The 19389-nt window shown below is 39.3% G+C and overlaps 1 protein-coding gene across 11 annotated transcripts in view; it reads left to right on the plus strand.

Annotated features, from left to right (window-relative positions):
* LOC131433166 (putative uncharacterized protein DDB_G0277255) overlaps positions 1-19389 on the plus strand; it is a 320286-nt gene that overhangs the window by 72913 nt on the left and 227984 nt on the right. Inside the window, exon 4 of one of the 11 annotated variants that reach the window (XM_058600028.1) lies at positions 12829-12856. The exons of the other annotated variants lie outside the window; for them this stretch is intronic. The gene's annotated coding sequence lies outside the window, so the exon portion shown is untranslated. The remainder of the gene's footprint in view (positions 1-12828; positions 12857-19389) is intronic. 11 annotated transcript variants of the gene reach the window in all.

The raw sequence follows: 19389 nt of genomic DNA on the forward strand, positions 1-19389 counted from the left end.
CAGAGATCTAATTAGTTGCCATCGAGATGGTGAAAAAACAGGGAAAGGGGAACGAAAAAGTTAGTGACGAAAAAAAAGATCTTGTTAATTCCAATGAAGATGGTGGACAGGGACGGGGATCGAGAGAATCGGGCGGATGTTAGTGTCGAACCTGTAGGTGGAGATTATATTTTCTGAGCGAGGAATAACACATTACACTTGTATATCAATGTGTTTAAGGTACTGGTATATGAGAAGCATATATGAACTATCCCGACTCGCCAACACATCCCGAACCGGCACCTCAGGCGGTCTACCTCGGGCCCTGAGGGATTCCAGTAGCTTCGACCTGGCGTCACGATACTCTACGCACGACCACACGACATGCTCGATGTCCTGATAACCGTCGCCACAGGTGCAGAGCCCGTTCTCCACGATCCCGATACGCCGGAGATGTGCGTTGAATGTATAGTGATTTGACATGAGCCGTGACATAACGCGAATGAAATCACGACTCATGTTCATCCCCTTGAACCAAGGTTTCGTCGATACCTTAGGGATAATGGAGTGTAGCCATCGTCCCAGTTCGTCATTCGTCCATGAAGTTTGCCAACTTTCGAGAGTTTTCTGACGAGAAATACTGAAAAATTCATTAAAGCAGATTGGTCTTTCATAAATATCACCTTCCAATGCGCCCACTTTAGCCAATAAGTCTGCCTTTTCATTGCCCGGAATGAAACAATGCGAAGGGACCCAGACTAACGATATTAAATAAGACCGTTCAGATAAAGTTCTCAAATGTTCCCGTATTTTCCCCAGGAAATATGGGGGATACTTTCCTGGCTTCATTGCCCGGAGAGCTTCTATTGAACTTAGACTGTCCGTGACAATGAAGTAATGGTCTTTGGGCAAGGTTTCAATGATCTCGAGGGTGTACTGAATAGCAGCTAATTCTGCGACGTAAACTGAAGCCGGATCACTGAGTTTGTAAGAAGCGGTGATGTTTTGATTGAAGATGCCGAAGCCTGTGGACTCGTTGATGTTTGATCCGTCAGTGTAAAACACCTTTTCACAGTTGACTGTTCTAAATTTATTATAAAAAATATTTAGGGCCACTTGAGGGCGCACGTGATCCGGAATTCCACGAATTTCTTCTCTCATGGATGTGTCGAAAAACACAGTAGAATCAGAAGTATCCAAGAAATGAGCACGGTTGGAAACAAACGAAGAAGGATTAATATTCTGAGCCATGTAATCAAAATACAAGGACATAAAACGGGTTTGAGAGTTAAGCTCAACTAACCTTTCGAAGTTTTCAATCACCAGAGGATTCAAAATGTCGCATCGAATGAGCAAACGATATGAGAGATCCCAGAACCGGTTTTTCAGTGGAAGAACGCCCGCCAGCACTTCGAGGCTCATCGTATGAGTCGATTGCATGCAACCCAAGGCAATACGCAAACAACGATACTGAATTCTTTCCAGCTTGATGAAATGAGTGTTCGCCGCGGATCGGAAGCAGAAGCATCCGTATTCCATCACGGACAATATCGTTGTTTGATACAACCTGATCAGGTCTCCTGGGTGGGCACCCCACCATGATCCGGTTATTGTACGAAGAAAGTTGATTCTCTGCTGGCATTTTTGTTTCAGATACCTAATGTGACATCCCCAGGTGCCTTTGGAGTCGAACCAGACCCCGAGATATTTAAATGTGAAGGCCTGAGCTATGGTTTCACCCCCTAGTTGAAGCTGTAATTGTGCTGGTTCTCGCTTCCTCGAAAATACAACCAGCTCAGTTTTCTCCGTAGAGAACTCGATACCCATTTGAAGAGCCCATGATGATAAGTTGTCGAGAGTATCTTGTAATGGTCCTTGGAGATCGGCAGCTTTGGGTCCTATAATAGACACAACGCTGTCGTCGGCAAGTTGTCTTAGCGTGCAAGATGTGTTGATACATTCATCGATAATACTTACGTAAAAATTGTATAAAAGGGGGCTTAAGCATGAGCCCTGAGGAAGACCCATGTAGCTGAATCGTATTGTCGACAAATCACCATGCGCAAAGTACATGTGTTTCTCAGACAATAGATTATGTAAAAAGTTGTTCAAAACTGGCGAAAGACCATGCTGATGCAACTTCTCAGATAGGATATTTATAGAAACTGAGTCAAAAGCCCCCTTAATGTCTAGGAAAACTGACGCCATTTGTTCTTTACGAGCAAATGCCATTTGAATTTCTGTTGAGAGCAACGCAAGACAATCGTTCGTTCCTTTGCCCCTGCGGAAACCAAATTGTGTATCTGAAAGTAAACCATTAGTTTCGACCCAATTGTCTAGACGAAACAGAATCATTTTTTCGAACAATTTCCGGATACAGGAAAGCATAGCAATCGGCCGATACGAATTGTGATCGGAGGCTGGTTTCCCTGGTTTTTGAATGGCGATAACTCTGACTTGTCTCCAGTCGTGTGGGACAATATTACCCGTGAGGAACTTGTTGAATAAATTCAGCAAGCGCCTTTTGGCGGGGTCAGGCAGATTTTTCAACAAGTTGAATTTTATTCTGTCTAATCCCGGGGCTTTATTGTTACATGACAAAAGTGCAAGTGAGAGCTCTACCATGGAAAACGGTGATTCGTTTGTATTTGGTGTCGCGGCGCGGGTGATCTTCTGTTCCGGAACAGAGTCTGGGCATACTTTTTTAGCGAAATCGAATATCCAGCGGTTGGAGTATTCCTCGCTTTCATTCGTGGTGTTATGATTGCGCATTCGCCGGGCTGTGTTCCAAAGAGTGCTCATAGATGTTTCTTTCGTTAAGCCGTCTATAAACCGACGCCAGTAACCGCGTTTCTTGGCTCTAATCAAGTTCTTAGTTTTAACGTCTAACGCCGCGTAATTCCGGTAATTATCAGGTGTTCCATTTTTTCTGAATTTTTTATACGCGGAGGCTCTCTCCGCGTTTAAATTTGTGCACTCTTTGTCCCACCACGGGTTGGGAGGACGGATGTTAGTTTTTGCGCCGGGTACACGTTTCGTCTGAGCTTGAATCGCAGTATCGAGAATCAAGCCAGCCAAAAACGTGTACTTTTCCTCCGGAGGAAGTTGTTGAGTTCTTTCAAGTTTCTCAGATATCGAGGTCGCATAGCTATTCCAATCAATATTTCGTGTGAGGTCATACGAAACATTGATTGTCTTCGATGGTTTTAAGCCGCTGGTGATTGATATTACGATCGGTAGATGGTCACTACCGTGGGGATCAGGAATTACCTCCCACGTGCAATCCAACCGTAGCGATGTCGAGCAAAGGGATAAATCCAGCGCACTTGGTCTTGCTGGTGGTGCAGGAATCCGTGTCATTTCTCCCGTATTCAAGATTGTCATATTGAAGTTGTCGCAAATATCATGGATCATAGCTGATCTGTTATCGTCGTGAAGACAGCCCCATCCCGTACCGTGTGAGTTAAAGTCTCCTAAAACCAACGTCGGTGCGGGAAGGAGCTCTATGATATTACTGAGCCGCCGATGCCCAACCAAGGTTCTAGGGGGAATGTAGATGGAAGCAATACAAAGGTCCTTACCTTTGATTGTAACATGACATGCGACAACTTCAATACCTGGTATCGAGGGGAGGTTAATTCGATAAAAAGAATAGCACTTTTTGATCCCTAAAAGTACTCCTCCATAGGGATCATCTCGATCCAGGCGAATAATGTTAAAATCGTGGAAGTTTAAGGATATTTCAGAAGTTAGCCAAGTTTCGCACAATGCAAATGCGTCACATTTCAGATTATTTACCAGAAATTTAAAAGAATCTATATTTGGGATGATACTTCTGCAATTCCACTGTAAAACAATGATTAGATCCGTGACCTCGGTGGATGATTTAGCCATCGAAGGATACAATCGCTGAGAGAAGGGGCCAATTTGCAGTCAACTGCTTCAAATATGTTTTTACTGTTGGCATGAAAGCAATTAAAATGCTTCTAAGAGGGTCTGAAATATTGAAAGTAGTAAAAATCCAGTCCACAACATCAGAGAACTTGATAAGTCCAGCACCTAGTTGGTTCTCTGGTAGATTTTCTGGGACGCTTGGGGATTTTGTAGTCCCGGGAAGTCGTGGGAATTCCATCTCGGAATTGAGTTTTCCGAGACCAGGAGCTTTTTGCTTCGGTGTTGTGTCCCGATTCCCGTTAGCTGTAACTTTTCGAAGCCCTTCGGAAGACACCTTCGAACCCTTACTAGGTAGCTTATGAGAGGATTTATTTATTCTTTTCCTACAGCTATGAGGGACCGCCGAAGATGGACCTTCCAAAGGGTCGTCAGAATCGCTCTCGTCAGTTGACAAGCAGGCATATGGGTTCGTTGTCTGTTTAGGAGGGGTGGCACTTTTAAGCATCTCTGCGAAAGAACGCTTGGAGTGCTCCTTTAGGGAACGCTTCATTCGATCACCTCGCAGTTTGTAAGCGGGACAATCAGAGAGGTCATGCGGACCCTCCTTACAGTAGAGACCCTTTTCAGCATCCTTACCGCAAGAGCCGTCCGCATGAGCTTCCCCACAGTTAGCACAACGTGGCTTATTGCTGCAATGGGTAGCTGTATGCCCCAGTTGTTTGCAATTAGTACAGTTCATTACTCGGGGTACGAATAGGCGAACAGGCAAACGAACCCGGTCCAAGAGGATGTAGTTGGGCAAAGCAGAACCGGCGAAGGTCACTCGATAAGAGTCTGATTGGGGATAGGACTTTGTTCCATACCCGGCGATCGATACTGAATGCAATCGCTTGCAATCCAGTATCATGACATTCTTAAGTGAGGGGTCTTTAAAACAACCCGCCCCGTACTTAAGAACGTCCTCGCAAGTCAAACTCGAATCGGTGACCACACCGTCGATTTCTACTTCGCGAGCTGGCACGTAGACGCGGTACTCCCGCGTAAAAGGATCATTTTGAACGAGCTCATTAGCCTGTTTTGAACTGGTAAACAGGACCCTGAGCTTGTCTGGACGTATCTTATCAAAACTTTTTATAGTATTGTATCGCGAGGACAGGTCCCGCGATATTTTTAAAATATTTAATTTTTTTCTTTCGATTTGGTCCGGGAATAGACCGCATAAGGACCGGCCGGTAGTGCGAGCCCATCCGGATAGCTCTTTATGCGAGACTTTTTATAGTCAAGGGAAGTCTCCATTTGATCATCGGGAACGGGGGGGTCAGAATTTAGACTAGACATGTTGCGGAGCTACCTCCGCACAGAAATAAGTGAATCGGGGAGAAATAGAACAGTCGAATGCAGGAAGGAAAAAAACTAAATAATGATACTTAACTTAAATCAAAGACATCATATTAACAAGATATCCAGCTCTCACATTTCCCGAACAAATAATTGGCAACATCCTTTTTTGCGAGCATGTCGCCCTCAGGTGAGTCCGCATCGAATCTCATACATAGAAGTAGGGGAGAGAAATGTCAAATTCGTACGCGCCAAAATAGCAGGGCTGCACATCCATACAATTGACATGACATGTTGAATGAGACGCCGTGCGATGGCGTTGCTGAACTGAAGATTGAGATCGCTCCAAGCTGACAGGGTCTGCTTAAATCCAACTGGGGCCACCAAGGCCTAGCCCTCGTCGATCGGCGTATCGCCGCTGCGATGGTGTGCAAAAAACCTCCGAGAGGAAAAAGCACACTCTTTTGTAATCCGCACAGTGATATCACGTACACCGCTGGGCCTGTTTTGATCGATCGAACAATCACCGGCTAACGGTACTGTTTCGATCGTCCGCTCACAACAATACACTGCTTCAGTATATAATGTGCATAAAACCTCTCACAGGAAAAAGCACTATTGTCTATTACACAATAGCGATCTAGTTTTGATCGTCCGGTCACTTTATCACACACGGCACTGGTTTTCAACGCTTTCGCAGTAAACACAAAGCACGTCCGTTCACTCGGAAGGTTGAAACGGCAATGAATATATTAGATGAGAATTTAAATATTTTTGTCGGACTTTAGCCAATAATTGAATTTGTGGTTGCCATCACAATCAGAACATGAAAATCCATCTGAGGGTTGCGTTCATTGAACAGACGTGTTTGCAAACAGATTACCACAATTTAACGAGCGTATTTTTTATTTGATAATTTATTGTACCATGGTCGAAGCCCTGACAATGATGGTATAGTGTAAGGTTTGCAGTGTCACCATAATTTTCCCGTCGAACTGAAATTCCCGGAAGGAACTAAGAAAGCTCAGTTTGAAATGCTTTGAAAATGCAGGCATTATCAGAAAAATACAGGAATGTCGTATATGTTGGTTTTACGGGAGTAAAGTTGTTCTTTGTTGATTTATTTTCAACCTTCTGTGTACCAAAAAACTAGAAAAACAGTCATGTGCGCTTGGAAGAAACGGTTACGTGTAACAAATACCCGTAGATGACTAAAAGAAGGCTTTTAGCTTGTCTTATATGCACTAGTAATCGAGATAACCAAAAATACTTCAATTCTCGACTAGCGGGTTTATTAGAGTGTTCTTTTTGTTGACATGGGATATCTGTTGAAGCTTGAATTAAATAAATATTTGAAAAAAAAACTAAATAGATGCGATTGGGGCCTGTTCCAAAAATCGGAAATTTTGATCTCGCAAACCCAGAAATGTGCAATAACATTCGAGTACACAATTCTCTCACATCTCACACTATGATTAAACTTCCGTTTCCATCTATTAATCACACCATTGCATAACATTATCATTTTATGATTAACGATGAGTGGCTATCAAATTTTCCATAATTGTACATTTCCATGGGTTGGAGAAGTCTCAGCAAATTTCCTTCGTTTACAGTACTCCGTTCTATTTTGGATGGCAGCAAAATTTCACGACACCGACACTGGCTTGCTGTGCATCCCCGAGGAATGAATTTACTCCGAACACAACAAAAACTCATCATGGTGAAAATCGATAAACAACTTCCTGTGTCGAGGTAGCGGAAAATATTCGATTGCATGCTAGCTTTATCGCTTTCCTGCATTTGCTTCGTTTGTCGTCGGGGCGGGCTGGCTCACGGGTATGGATTATGAGAAGCTTACGCCCTAGAATAACTGGCATGCATTAAATTTCCTGCGGATTAGAATGGTTTTGTTATTTCCAAGATACCTAATAATAATTGGAAAAGGAATTACATTATGCCGGCAAACTACATATAACCCAACGAAAATATTTCAATTCAATATAGTCAATCACTGAATCTCGTTCGTAACGTAATTAGAGGACTACACATATCTTATGAGTTTGACTACCACAAACGATAATCAACGCCTTGAAGAGGCATAAAAAGGAGGAGATAAATAAGCAGAAAATGCGAAAACTTGATGTTCAATTATTACCTGTTTGGCATTCCGATGGGTATGCATCCTGAAAAACGGGAAGGTACTCCTAGTGAAACCGAAGCGTTTCGCGTATTCGAGCACGTATCAGAAAAGCCCAAGAGTCGGGGGAAATGCTGTTTTGTTTTAATTATTTTTGGGAATTAAACCGAGAACTGTAGATAGAAGCCAAAGTGTCGAATTTATTTTGGAAGTTGATTGTTTGAAATATTGGTTACCTTCCAGACCTCATGCTACGAAACAGTTGAAAAATATATAGTTTTAAGTAAAAGTTGATCATTCTAATCAGGCGCGTACACAGGGGGGGGGGGGTTAGGGGTTCAAACCCCCCCGAAACAAAAAATTATAACCCATGGGAAACATTGTGATATAAATTGTACATGTGTTGATTTATCACCATGTTCTAAACCCCCCCCCCCCCCAAAATTTTCTCTGGCTACGCGCCTGATTCTAATCAGTTAATGCAAAAGAAAAAGCAAAGCCTTGGTGTTCTATTCCTGTTGTAGAATTTGACCGGCTGCTTCAACAGACTTCGCAGCCGATTCTTAGCATACCGATCCATTGCATGGCTGGTGCTACAATCCTCTGACGCTGAGATTCCTTTCAGGTCGGGGCTCGAACATACGACAACGGGCTTGTAAGACCAGTGCCCTATGCATTGAACCGCCAACCCGGGCAATGGAAAAGAACAGGAGGTTTAATGCCCCTAGGAGAAAAATTTTAGATTAAAGCCCAGCGGACTTTTCCTTGCTCGACAATAAATAATGAGTAATAAAGAAGATGATTCCTCTTAAACAATGAATAGTATAGTTAGCTTTCTTATTCAATTACAATCATTCGAAAAAATTTTAAGCGAAAAATTGAAAAATTGTTACCTTTGATACTACGACAATCATTATTTGACAATATAAATATTCAATTTGAATGGATGCTCAAAGCGAAAAAATAACTTTTATTCGTTGCTCGCTAATCCTAAAGGAATCGTGTATACCTTTGAATAGTTAACATTAACTACATTTACGAAACTACGATAAAAGTTATATCCCTTTCCTCTCGACAACCAATTCGACTGTTACTAACAGTCAGGTAACCATTTTCAAGGATCATTAACAGAACTGTGTCTTGCTCTAATGTACCGTTATTATTTTTTCTAATAGATTACTTTCGGTCTTGTTATCGTGCAATAAATTCTAACATCCGTTTAAGCGAAGCAGATGCAAAAGAATCTGTTTGCTGGGTAACTGAAGGCAATAATTCACCAATAACGATGGACACGCTTTCATTTTCAACCGGTCTGGATACAGATAACGAAAAAAAATCCACCTCAGTTATTACATTAAACCTGAGCACAGATAGGACTTCGATGAACGATTCGAATCATAGCAAAAAGCTTTCCGGAAGCGATTCACCAGATTTCGTGCTAAGTTGGTTCGAGTTGCACAAGATTTTTTTTGTGTAACATTCAAACCAACGCATCGCGATCCCCAACTGCCGCCAACGTTTCCGATTCAGTCAACTGTAGCAACCGAATCACGAGCAAAATCTCAAAAACCTCGTAAAAACGTGTTTTACTCTTATGGTAAGAGCCGCTTCGATATGGCCTCCACAGTTTACTCGATGTGTTTTGCTATCTATTTCCAGATTTCAAATTGAGTACGTCATCCTACTATAGAGAAAAAATGAAAGCACACAGCCTCGCGTTGTTCATACAGTGACAGAAGCAGCATTGTTTAGCGTTTTTCATGAACAAGAGGATTTCTTATAGAAAAGCTGATCAAACAATTGAAATACTCGAAACAAGTTCATTCGCACAAGGAACAACCAATTCGCCACCCGCAAATTCTACAGACCTGTTTGTGCTCCGTATTCTTAACAATTGCGGACGAAGCTTTGTTCTAACCGGGCTGTTCTCATTTTTCTTCCACGGCTTTTGTTCTGAATGGTTGTTTACTTTTGTTCGATATTCTTACAGAACTTTTGCTCATACCTTTCCCAATGAGTATCATTGACTGCATATAGCTAGGCATGGTATGTTTTAACATAAAAAATGGGAAAAAACAACGCAGTTAGCTTAGCACAAATAAGATTTGACACAAGCATCCTTACCTTAATCAATACAATTTACATGTCATCTTTTTGGGGTGAGGCATTGTTATAAATCATTTTAAGAATATACTTGACCCACTGTATTTTTGAAACTTACTCAAAATCATAAATATGAAACTAAATTGATGGAATGGCAATTTTAAGATAGTCACAAAAGTCTTCCGTATAGCACGTATAACGTGAGCTCAATTCTTCCGCGTCCCTTGTTGTAGTTTTGAACATGTCATTTTGTCAGTAATGGAATTGTTCCACTAGAACAATCATTCAGAATCGACAGTTTTTAGCATATTAACACATTCTTTGTTCATTTCTTCTACATTCTTCACTACTTTAGCTTGTTTTAGAAGGTAGCCCTTCAAAATGATTTATTGTTGAGCGCAGCTCCTCACTGTTTGCGGGGTTCTGAGCTTTCGGTACGTAATCGTTCTTATACCACTCTGGCACGTCCGTCGTCGAACCGTCGTGATACTTTAGGAGAGGAATAAGTCACTTCAGATACACTTTTCCAAATACAGGTGTATTCATGGTGCTTGTGGTAACGAAAGAAGTACTCCGCTTTTCGTAGGTACAAATCGCTTGCCAAATCAAGAACTTTTTGGCTAACTTCGAAATCTTCTATATCCGAAGGGTTTCGAGAGCATCACACTTATCCTTGGCAATCACATACAAATTTCCTAGAATTTGGTTGACGTACGCCTTCTCATATGGCTTTTCATCCATTACGCAGCCGTTTGCTTTCGATAACTTCTGGTTCTGCACGAAAGTCTTGCGCACATGCAACTTTTTGGTCATTTCGTTCTCGGTAACCTAGACAGCTTTTGTTCCGTCTTCGATTCGTTTTCTTCGAGCAGTTTTATGATAAACTTTTTTCGATGGCGCGGTGCGACAGATTCTCATACTAGAAGTACTCGCGCATAACGTTTTTGCGCTCGCACTGTTCTTTTTTTCTATTTTATCCTACGGATCAAAAGTGTGATACGGAATTTGAGTGTGTGTGAATTTCAAACGGTACATCTTTCAAGAAATTGCAATAATTTTATTGAAAGAAAACACGTATCTCCCGGGTGACGATAATCGAGCATACATGTCTTCTTACTAAGTAAGTTGTTTAATGCCCTGTTTAGTGTTTACATGACCAACTAGGGATCTGTCCGAGAGAAATACAAATAATTTAGTCTGTGTGCGTCTCGGATGATAGAAATGACCAAGTCTTTTTTTTTCATTTTCATAGTTCTCTAACATATTTTCAGTTGAAATAGTTGGTCTTCTCAGGAGTACTACCTTGATTACAAAGTTCCTGAAGTTTATTCAGAAAATTAAAAATACAAGATTATTCATCAAAATCGATAGAATCGGGATCATTGCGCTAAAAGCCATTTCGCCAAAAGGGTCATTTCGCCGAATTCTTCATTAGTCTTGTTATTGTGATCGGTATTGATTAAAAATAAAACAAATGAAAATTGATTATATTTACTCCCGTTTTGTTGACCTACAATCGTACTTCTGAAATGATCCAGAGACTTGAATAATTTTTGTATGTTTATTCATGATCCTCAGAACGGAATTCCCAACAGAAATTTGTTGACTTTATTAGTGTATCTACCAAGCAATTGTTTGCGGTATTTTCCGATAACTGAATGCAGATGAAAAAATATCTCATTTGGCTTCGCCACATAGTTTTGTTCGTATGTTATCCAATCTTTGAGCTTTGAGTAGACCGGGCAAGCGAGGCGGTTACAGGTTTGTATGCAAGAGGCCGCCGCTTCGATTATGTGGCTCCGCCACATCAATTATCCAGGAGATAAGTAAACAAATAAATATTTTTGATGAATAACCAGAATTTGAAGTTTTCTAATAAATTATGTTATGTATTCAAAATTACTGTTTCGACAAAATATCGAAATAACCCTTTCGGTGAAACAACTTTCGGTGACCTCCTCATTTGAGCCAAATCTTTTTTCCTGGAGCATTTTTTTAAGATCAGCAAAGAGCCAGTAGTCACTGGGGGCTAAATCTGGCGAGTATGGGGGGTGGGGAAGCAGACCAAAGCCCAATTCGTTCGATTTTGCCATTGTTTTCATCGACTAAGTAAGTCAATATGATAATCACTGTTGATCGATTTACCTTTTTCGAGGTAGTCAATGAAAATCACGCCATGCGTATCCAAAAAAAACTGACGCCATGACTTTGCCAGCTGACTGCTGCGTTTTCGGACGCTTCGGACGGCTTTCGCCAGCTGTGCGCCACTCAGACGACTGCCGCTTCGATTCTGGAGTGTAGTGATGTATCCATGTTTCGTCCATGGTCACGTAACGACGCAAGAAATCTTTTTTGTTGCGAGTAAATAGCGATAAACTGCTTTCTGAATCATCTACTCGTTGCTGTGCGATTTGGTTTTAAATAAATTATGTACCATATTGGGAGTGGGAGCATGATACATAATACTTTTAAATGTAAATATTTCATCGTATTATTGAAAATATGACAGAGTTAGGCTTCGTCGTGGATTAGTTATTTGAGAATATTTGTCTTTAATTGGTTTGAACGAGAAGCGGTTAGGTTCGTATCACCTACTAATCGTAATCACCTATTAAGATGCTTCCAATTCTTGAAAATCGTATCATCTACTAAGATCCTTCCAATTTTGATAACTTTTGATTTTCTTGAGTCTCCCGAACAGGAAAAAGTCGGAGGGAGCCAAATCAGGTGAATGGGATGGTAGTTGTTTGCCCAGAAATCTAGCCTTTTCGACAAATTGCTTCACGCAAACGTCTCATAACGCCCAAATAATATTCCTCGTTGACGGTCTGGCCTAACTATCGAAAGGAGAACGGGTATAGCTTGATGGGTCGATGCCTTTCACACAGTCCACCTGGGTTCGATCGCCAACCCCGCACGTAACGTTTCTGGCTCGAAGAGGCGAATCACCTTAAGGTTAAAACTTCTATAATAGCAAACAAAAAAAACTTTCGAAAGATCAAAAAGCTTTAATAATTAGGATTTCGGTTTGTTTTCCCTACCTGATCAGAAACATATCTTGCCACTTGCTCCTCAATAGCATACTTATATTTAGCCATCACTGAAACAAATGTAATACATAGAAGAGGTGCCTAACAGGAATTGAACAAACTGTGAAAAATTTCTATCCTCTTGAACCGCAATATCAAGTTTTCGGAAGAACTATAAAGTTCATCTTCAACTTCACCGCGCTTATTTGAACAAGATCTCAACCAACTACACTTGGTAAAAATTGAAATTTTCATGCTCTCTTTTGCCTGAACTAATTCCCAATTACCTTTTCGTTATTTACTAACCATTTATAAATCTAATGTGCGCTTTCTTTTATTTTTCAGGGTAAACAATAAATAACCGTCAACCACAGTAAGTAGAATACAACTAATGTTCTGACCTCCATTCTCAGAAACAATTTTTTCTGAATCTACTTTCATAGCCAAAAACAACGTGTATAACCACTTATCTACAAAATTTTACTAACTCAAATTTCAATGATTCTCTACCGATGCAATACACTATTTTCGTTTTGAATGAATTTCTGAAATCATTATCTGATTAGCATTATACCATGCAATTGTACGAAAGAGCCTGTAATTAGTATAGCAAATTTCTAAAGCACGTATTAAAATGTCGCTTCTCATATTGTATTAAATACAAATTATGCGATCCTCCGTAGCACAGGAATTGACTAAAACAGTATCGTATAGTGGAAATCAGACTGTTGACTATACAAACAAACATGAGAGAAGATTATACTAATTATAATGAAAGTCGTGTTATAGTTCTAGTGCAGCTTAACTAACACCACAGAACACATCTGCGTTTTGTTTCGTTTTTGTTTGATTCTTTGACCTAATTGTAAATGATTAAAACGAGATTAGTTTGTGATGTAGAGGGTATATGCATAAATGTTAACCCACAAACAAAATTCGAATTCATTGTGTTTTGTATGAATAATTCATCACATTGCTCTTTACGATATTTTAAATTTTATCTCTGAAATTGCAACGCACGTTACTTATGTATTTAAAACAGTATTATATTTGATCGGAGATAGTTTTATTGTTTTTCAAAATATTTCCCTAGATGATCAATATGTTATACTTTTGCATACGATTGAACCAACTTCCATGACATTTTTCACTCTTCTTGAGGTACCCCCAAAACATGGTTTTTGATCGCTTCAACAGCTCCTTCAAGAGTATTGAATCCCAATCTACGCCTTTTATTGTTCACGGAAGGGAACAAATAGAAGTCGTAAGGTGACAAGTCAGGACTATATGGTGGGTGACCCATAAACAGAGATGCCAGGTAAAAATTTCAAATGTCTTCAGACAGGGTTGCAAAAGTCTGTATTTCCGATAAAAAATCTGCAGTCAGCAATTTCTCTATAAAGTATGATACACAAAACTGACTTGAGGAGCAAAACAAAAGGTCGCGATAAAAGTCTGTAAATTTTGACGAAAGTCTGCGAAAAACTCGATTTTCAAAAGTCTGCACAATAAAAAATGTCTGCAGCACTATATACGAAATCTGCAGATTTACAGACAAATCTGTAAATCTGGCATCTCTGATCATTAATTCGACGTTTTAGGTGCTCAAATATTCGGTTGTTTGAGCCGATGTGTGAGAACTTCCATTATCGTGATGAAGAATGATTTTGCGTTATATCACGAAAAACCTCTCCCAAGTAGCATGTTAAGTTGCTGTCCTGTATATTTCTACAGAGTGTGCAATTTATCAAGTTAGTTTATATCACTATTCTAGTAACTGTTGTGTCATAGAAAAAGCGCAATTTTTCTGTGTTGTGCAACATACTTTCAAGTTCATCCGTTATTACGAACATTCACAACGATTGTGCAACTGATACAAAAACTCATGCGTCGATCCCATCAAAAAGGCAGTAATAAAATCAGCGAAAAAACAATTGTGAAACTCGTGCAATCTACTACGTAATGTAAACAAGAAATGGAATGACGTTTACAAAAACATAACAAACATAATTTCTAATAAGTTTCACATATGATTTTCAATACAATTGCTCTCAATACAAACATGTATCTTGTAAAATAATCTGCACATGAAAAATGATAAAGCTCATATAGTAGAATTAATCTTTTGTGTTTTTGTAAATGAAACATCGACAACGAACTGCATTTTTATAGTGAAACATGTATTCGTACGCCCGAAATTTTCAAGCGCCTTTAAATTAACGTGTTTTGATGATTGTACACAAATTTCTGTGAAAATAACAGTCTATTATTTTGAATGAGAATCATCGGAATGGTGTTTAAAATACGTGTATTCAAACATTCTTCAAAATTCTCAGACGATTTTTATCAAACTAATGTGTAATTAAACCTGAAAAATCTCGAAATGATTTTTTCTTGAATATTTTCCAATATGGCATCGATTGTAACAGTGAGTTGGATAGAAAATGGTTCACCCAACGTAATGACATATACTATCTAGATAACAGGAAACATTAACATGTTCATATTTCGGAAAGAAATTCTCTACGTTTTGTTTTTTATCAGTTTTAATCTTCTAGTTGAATTAAACAACAATACAGTATAGTCATTTATCTTAGAGGGCCCGACTTTTGTGATACGCACTGTAGGTATTATTTTGGCAAGTCCGTGTGCTTAAGTTGCAAATACAAGTTGCATAAGCGGTAATATATAACTATGGGAGTAACTATGATGAAATTAACTTTTCGTTCAATATCTTTGAAAATTGATGTCAGGCCTGTTATTTTTTTTTGTCGGGCATGAAAACCGAATACAAATTATCTGATTGATTTTTGTTTTCATTGCATATAGGTATAACGCTGTGTTCCTGCAACTTTTATGATAATAATCTCATGTCTGCATGTTTTGCGTTCAATTCAAACATCTTGCACAACTTTTTTGCAAGTTTTGAATTTTATATCAATGTTTTTCTAAAACTGAAGAAAACTGCGCACACTGATCTAAAACTTTATGAGGCAGCCAAAACAATGCGGACTCTGCAGAAATATATTTTTTACAGAAAGGTTATAAATTCGGCTTAGCATTTTTTGCCTTGCGGAGAGCATCAATCATTTCACTAATTTTTCTTCCACAAGAGATTTATAGCAATTTCGACGTACATTGTGCCCGGTACAATTATGACAGCCGTTTGGAAAGTTTTTGATAAGTTGCACAATTGTTATAGTTACTCCCGTTTTACGTGACGATGTGAAATTTTTTGTAGAGCTTCTAGTGAAACATTAACAAGTTGGTGATTTACAGCACAATTGTTTTAGATGTACTTAAAGTGGTTCTACAGTGATTTTTTCGGTAGTATTGTGAAACTTAACAGTGATAAGTGGCACAACCAATTTTAATATATATTTCTGAACATATCTAACATAAATAACATTTCTAAATCAATTGTAAAACATCTTGAAAGTTCAATAAGTTACATTTGCTACTTGGGCTGATAAACAAATGGTGGTATACGAATAAGAATTGACGGTCTTACGATCCTCAAAAACAACGGTAGCGATATGTCCGATTATACCGAAAAAACCACCCACCGTTTTCTTGGAAGTTGCGAACAACTTTCGTTGGATTTGGTTTTTCTAGGAACACCCATACAGTCGACTGCTGATTAGTTTTGGATTTATATGAGTAAATCCATGTTTCGTCACCTGTGTAGATGTTATACACGAAATTTCAAGCACCACGATTGAATGTCTTAGCATTTCTTTGCACCAATCGACACGAGTCTTTTTTTTTGAGCGATTGTCAAATAAGCTTTTCACACTAATGCCCAAGGCTGCTTCCATTTCACGGTACGTCACATGACGATCTTCCATTATAAGATTTTTCACATCATCGATGTTGTCTGTTAAAACAACTGAGTTTGGACGACCTTCTTTGTATTCATAGGTAACCGAACTACGACCACGATTGAATTCGTTTTTCCTTTTTTTTACAGTTGCATAGAATAGGGCTACACTGCCAAAAGCCGAACTAAGTTGATTGAAGCACTCTTGTCTTGTGAATTCACGACGAAAATCGTTATTAAACATTGCACAAAAATGTTTATGATTCAATTCCATTTTTTTTGCTCGGGTAGCATTTTCAATTCACTGTAAACAAAACAAATAACGCTCAAAACAGAATGTTCTGAAGATAGGTAAAAAATGTCCAGCTTTATGATGGAAACGTATAATCCACCGAACAACACTTAGTGTTGCCAAGGCTAAATACATAAGCAGCAACCTACGTAAAAACTAAATAGAATGTTAACTCAGTGCTCCTTGTATTGATGTCCTTCTTAATAAAAACCAAAATTAGGACATGTATAATCACATACAAGTTTCGTTTAGTTTACTCCAACCGAGATTCCACCAAACGACGTTTGGATTCTATGAACCGATAACAGCATGCATCAGAACATTTGGGACTGTTGAACATCTCTTCGATTTCGACGAACCTGCACATAAATTTGCGATTAATTATCGGATGAATTATAGAAAAATAAATAAATAAATAAACACAATCTTAGGATGAAAAACAGAAAACCAGTCTTATATAGCGATAGCGATAGCATCATTTTATTTGAAATACGAACTAAATGAACAGCATAGGAAATTAATTTTGCAGTTTGCAACAATAGTCGTTTACCTATGGTTGAAAATTGCTCCTTAACTCAATAATCGAGTGAACAATTTTTTGATAGCCTTACACCTAGAGGATTCGTTTCAGTAACTAATAATTATTCTATGAACTATTGAATCAATCCCGCAAATCTCAAATGCGCACATGATTGGCACAGACAATAAACGTATTGCTACTAACATAATTGACAACAACTGCACATGTTCGATCTCCTGTTCCATGTCAACTCAGAAAAGTTGAAGCACGAGCATCAATTCAAATTTTATTATACATCTGCCGCCAGTACCCTCCCAGTGACTGGCAGGAAGCTCATAAAACTCCCATAACCTACATCTTTCTCACATGTGCTGTCTCCGGTCTAGAAATAGGTGCTGAGTATAAAAAATGGCATTACCTCTTGAAAGTTGGCCACCGTCACACCGTATCGTGAACTACTCCGTTGACGGTAGGGCCGTATGATTTACGGTTCCTTTATCCTTTCTGGCCAAAAATTACTCCGATTACTTTTGGGACACTCTCCCGTTACCGCCATAATTTCAGCCTAACACACAGCCGCGAAGGCTCTAGAATCAGCAGCCACCCGTGCGCTTTTAAGGTATGCTCTCGTTGAAGAATTTGCTCCAAATATTCTTATTATTTTTACAAACCAGGCAGCACCGGTTGCAGAGCTTTTCATTATTACCGACAGGGAAACTCAATGGCCTCGGTACTTTTATGACTTTCCTCCCGGATGAAAAATCAATTTTATCCTCTAAACGTTCGTAAATTGCTGAGGGGAAGGTTATATATTTTTAAGGCGCCTAGGAACGGCGCCGAGTGATGCGACACGTGTATGAAAACCGATGACAATAGCTAACACCGGTTGTATAAAGGGAAGTCTTTTCGGTAACTCATAAAAACATGAGACTATAGCGAGTCATTAATTTCTTTGTGCAATTGGTTTCATCAAGATCCGTTGATTAAAATTTCCTGTTCAGGGTGAAAATTTTCTTGTAAGGATACCTACTTGGATCCATTATATAATAGTCTAATGGACTCACTAACGCCAGGCGAAAGATATGTCAATAATCAATGAAACCTGACATTTGCTCTTCAGATACTGCTGAAACAGTAATGAAAGTCTGGGCTCAAACCAACGAAATTTGCATATTTAACATCTAATTACTCATTCCACCTTCATTTAGCAAACTGTCCCAAATGTCACTACTGTTTTAAATTCCTCTACCCAAAATTAATATTGTTTATGGTATACCGTGCTTCTGAACGGCGCTACCACCGTAACTTCTACCGAACATAGCTACCGAAAGCTTCATCAGGTCACGTTCATCCAGTAGTCTGGAAACCTTGCATTGAGCGCTGCCATGGGCAACTTTTACGTAGCTCATTCAATATCATCACCTGTGTTTTCTGGGCTATCACTCCAACCAATACCGAATAAGGTTGCTAGGTCGAACTGTGTGGGCACTGGTACAGGACACTGAAAGTGTTGCGCTCGGAAGGTGTGAACCTGTTGAAATTCTATTTTCGGAAGTGGGAATGACATGAGAATAAATAAATGAAAGAACCTTGACACGGCTCTTATATCGTTTTCCTCGTGCACTATCGTTTCGATTCATTCGGATGAGCACAACAGAATGATGAAAATAGGCTTCAACTATTTTGGAAGGCTCTGGACTTTTCCTATTGTTGGAAATCGAAATCCTCTGCACAAAGATAGGTCTAGCACAGCCTTACTCTGAGACTGGCCGTTTGCAGTTGATTAGTAACCATTATTAGGGATGCTTCAACGAGATAGCAAACAAACCTTGGAAGTCACAAAAATACTAAACGTCAACCGACAGAAGTCCCATTTCAAAGAAAATTAAATTTATTTGTACACTTTCTCGTTACTCCACCCCAATCTGTTGTTTTGTTGACGTTAGGGATTTCTAACCCGTATACCTATTACGGTTCTGTTTCTGTGCAAATTAAGCATTCCTTCCGTCCGTTTTGAAGTTGAAACAGGTAAAATAATTGGTATTATTTGCCATCCTTGCTCAATTACGAAGAAAGAGCCTAGGTTTAATTTTAGCCACTGTTTCTGGGATGGTTTGCCAGCATAAATGATTCAGTTTTGCTATGCCTGCTGATTCCTATGAGAAATTATTGCTCATGGCGCAACATATTGAATTAAATCTAACTAGAAAAAGCCAATAATATCGGACGATTAGCACGATTGCAAAGCACCGCCTAGACTCAATGAATTGAGTT

This window comes from Malaya genurostris, chromosome 2 (genome assembly GCF_030247185.1).
Source record: "Malaya genurostris strain Urasoe2022 chromosome 2, Malgen_1.1, whole genome shotgun sequence".
NCBI lineage: Eukaryota > Metazoa > Arthropoda > Insecta > Diptera > Culicidae > Malaya > Malaya genurostris.